Raw genomic sequence first — 3906 nt, 5'->3', positions numbered from 1 at the left:
GAACACTTAGTAAAATAATAAGAACAAAATAAACGTGAATAAAAATAATAAAAGCAACAACAGCTGGGAAAATTGACACGAATATAGGAAATTAGATTATGATTGAAAAATCAGCGAAGCTTTGGAGAATTCGTGACAAGTGACACGAATTCAATACGTCATTATGACATATGACATAGTGTGGCGTAGACCATCATACACTTGGGTCCCAAAATATTTCTATCTAATTTTGGATACGATAAAATGACCTTTCATTTTCTGTTTAGCGACAAGAGTCCACCATGGGTTATTTTTTCTCAGTGTTCCGTGTCAGATTTATACGATGATCATTGCTCAATATTGTCATTATATTTATAGTCACATACACACACATGCACACACGCACGCACGCACACACACGCACACACGCACAAACACGCACACACACACACACACACACACGCACACACACACACACACACACACACACACACACACACACACACACACACACACACACACACGCATACACCAAACACTCTTTTTTTTTTTTTTATATAGAAAATATATTTTTAAAGCTGTCCTTATATTCGATCAACCTATATTATGTAATACACCTCCCCCCCCCCCCGAAAAAAATGTATAAAATCAACAAAAATTAATAGCACATTACACACCAAACAAAACAGTTCGACCAATCAAAAATGCAACATCACTGTGATTTACAAATTAAAATGTGATATTCTTAACCTTAAAACAAAATCATATACTAAAAACTGGCAATTTCCATCACGCGAGGCTGCCAACCAATCGAAAAGTAGAAAACATATATCCATATGATTAGAAAAGAAAAGAAAAAAATCTACATACGATTTTATGAACAGACAAAATTGTTACTATAAATACGAACGCCCAATCATGATTTTCCGTCACGTGGTTACCGCGTGGATCATGTTTTCATCGCGTATGACGTCACACGCCGATGGTCCCGATTACACGCCTTTAGATACGAGAAATCGGGAACTTTTGGTAGAGTCTATTCGTTTTTTTTATCTATTTTTTTTTTTTTCTAAATAAAGGAAAGTAGATAAACAGATTTTTACATACGAGAAATCGAGAACTTTTGGTAGAGTTTATTCGTTTTTTCGTTTTTTTTTCTTATTTCGATTAATAAAGGAAAGTAGATACGTGAAAATGGGAACTTTTAGTAGAATTTATCTATTTATTTATCATTATTATTATTATCATTATTATTATTATTATTATTATTATTATTATTATTATTATTATTATTATTATTATTATTATCTTATAGAGAAAAGTAGACAAACGGAGCTTTAGATACGAGAAATCGGGAACTTTTGGTAGAATTTAGTCGTTTTTCGTTTTTTATTCTCTCGTTTCATAAATCATACACTAATTCTGGATAAGATAAAATGACCTTTCATTTTCTGTTTAGCGACAAGAGTCCATCATGGGTTATTTTTCCTCAGTGTTCCGTGTCAGATTTATACAATGATCATTGCTCAATGTTGTCATTATATTTATAGTCATACACACACATGCACACACACACACACACACACACACACACACACACACACACACACACACACACACACACACACACACACACTGATACTGATACACCAACTCTTAGTAGAATTTATTTATTATTATTTTTTTTTATTTATATATATATTTTTTAAAATAGAGAAAAGGAGATAAACGAAGCTTTAGATACGAGAAATCGGGAACTTTTAGTAGAATTCCTTTTTTTTTTTTTTTTTTTTTTTTTAAATAGAGCAAAGGGGATAAACGGAGCATTAAATACGAGAAACTTGGGAACTTTGGGTAGATTTTACTAGTTTTTTATCTATTTTTTAGAGAAAAGAAAGTAGATAAACAGATTTTTACATACGAGAAATCGAGAACTTCTGGTAGAAGTTAGTAGTTTTTCGTTTTTTTTTTCTTTTAATAAAGGAAAGGAGATAAACGGACCTTTAGATACAAGAAATCGAGAGCTTTGACCTTTTATATTGAGTTTTTTTTTTTCATTCATCGTAAAATAGACACGGAAATGAGGGTATAAGTGAAGCTAAAATAAATCAATAGATTGATAAATGAACTTTGACCCAAAATATATGAAGATTAATATGGGTACTTTGACCTTTTCCTGTTGGGAGATTTTTTATCTTTTTTTTTTCTTCGTTCGTTGTAAAATATGAAAATAAAATGAATATAAAGATTTCTTAACGAAAGGAAAAACGGACATTTCGAAACGAGAACTCGAGAACTTTGACCTTTTATATTGGGGGAATTTTGTCGCTTTGAATCTCTTTCGTTCATTGTCAAAGAGACACGGAAATGGGGTCTGCATATATTCTGTAAAAAATATGATTATCTAATGAATAATAGATACACGGAAAAGAAAAATTTGTGGGATATGTATCTCTACATCATTGAATTATATTAGATAAAAATGAATAAGTAAAGGAAAACAAAACTAACAACTACATTCTAACAACAACAACACGCAACAAACTCAACAACAACGAAAACAAACAAACAAAAGGCCAACAACGAAAACCACTAAACAACGACTTTAGCGAAAACTGCCACTTACTTCATTTGCCGCTTAATACCATGTGGCATTAAGCATATTTCCATATCGCTCGCTATCGCTTACGAGACGTTTTTGTGTAAACAGGAAACGGAGATCGTAAGGAGATAACACTAATGTGCTGTCGCCGTATTAAATCAAGGAGGACTGCTGACTTTGACGCTGAGCTGAGGCAAATATGCTCGGCTGAGGAGAATCTGGGTTGGATTAATTTTTTATTGTATTTGAATGTTTTATTATCATTTTTTAAATATCTATTATTGATTTCTTATTTTTGTTATTTATTTTTTATTATTTATTTATTATCTACTTATCTTATTTTTATTGTCTATTTTTTTGTGGCTGGGGATTGGATTTGTTTTGTGTATTGTTTCCATGTGTATGTATGGATAAATTTGTTTATGGATGTATGGTGAAGTTGGTTTGGATACGGATAAAGATATACAATTCTTAATCTCGGGGGGGGGGGATAACTAATTTCAAAGGGGACGTGAACCCTTGAAAAAAAAAACCAAAAAAACAGGAATTTCTCTACTGATTTTCAATATTCACTTACTGACCACATAGTCAAATGATAATCTTTTTTATAGTAATATAACTAATTCATACTTAATAAAAAGACTAAGGACATATTTATGGTTTTCTTTAAACTCTGGGAGGGTGCAAAGAAGGGCGTGGAGGGCAAGAGCAAATTGCTAAAGGGGGCGTGGTAGTTAAAAGGTTGAGTCACTGCAGTACGCACACGCACACACACACACACACACACACACACACACACACACACACACACACACACACACACACACACACACACACACACACACACACACACACAACACACACACACACACACACACACACACACACACACACACACACACACACACACACACACACACACACACACACACACACACACACACACATTACACTCAATCCTATAACGATCGAATTAACAAACCATCGCGCTTCATCACCATTTGCCGCAACACTCATTCATTTTTTTTTCTTTTTCACCCGCAATTCAATCAACTTTCCTGTTCATTCTTCCCTAAATTTCGGACAGGGCGTAACGTCGGCGGAAGTCATATATGAGTGAAGTCAGGTGAAGTACTTGATGTCAAACGCGAAACGCCGACGTAGTAGGGAGTTTGCGTCAACTTTCCTCGTCCACTTCGTCAGCGCCTGGCACGTATACATAACCATACGTGCAGCCTGGCTCTTTTTTCTTATCATGGTTGGATTCGCATACGTGTACATATATGCATGTACGTATTCGCTACGTGTACATAAATGCATGTAAG

The 3906-nt window shown here is 34.0% G+C and overlaps 1 long non-coding RNA gene across 1 annotated transcript in view; it reads right to left on the bottom strand.

The window, feature by feature from the left end:
- Positions 1–2897, bottom strand: part of LOC119583836 — a 20493-nt gene extending 17596 nt beyond the window's left edge. The window contains exon 1 of the long non-coding RNA XR_005229733.1: positions 2606–2897. This is a non-coding gene — a long non-coding RNA (uncharacterized LOC119583836). The remainder of the gene's footprint in view (positions 1–2605) is intronic.
- Positions 2898–3906: the final 1009 nt, after the last annotated feature.

The sequence above is a fragment of the Penaeus monodon genome, chromosome 2, assembly GCF_015228065.2.
Source record: "Penaeus monodon isolate SGIC_2016 chromosome 2, NSTDA_Pmon_1, whole genome shotgun sequence".
In the NCBI taxonomy this organism is placed as follows: Eukaryota; Metazoa; Arthropoda; class Malacostraca; order Decapoda; family Penaeidae; genus Penaeus; species Penaeus monodon.
Note: the sequence above shows the minus strand (reverse complement) of the source record. Positions and strands in the feature narration are given on the sequence as shown.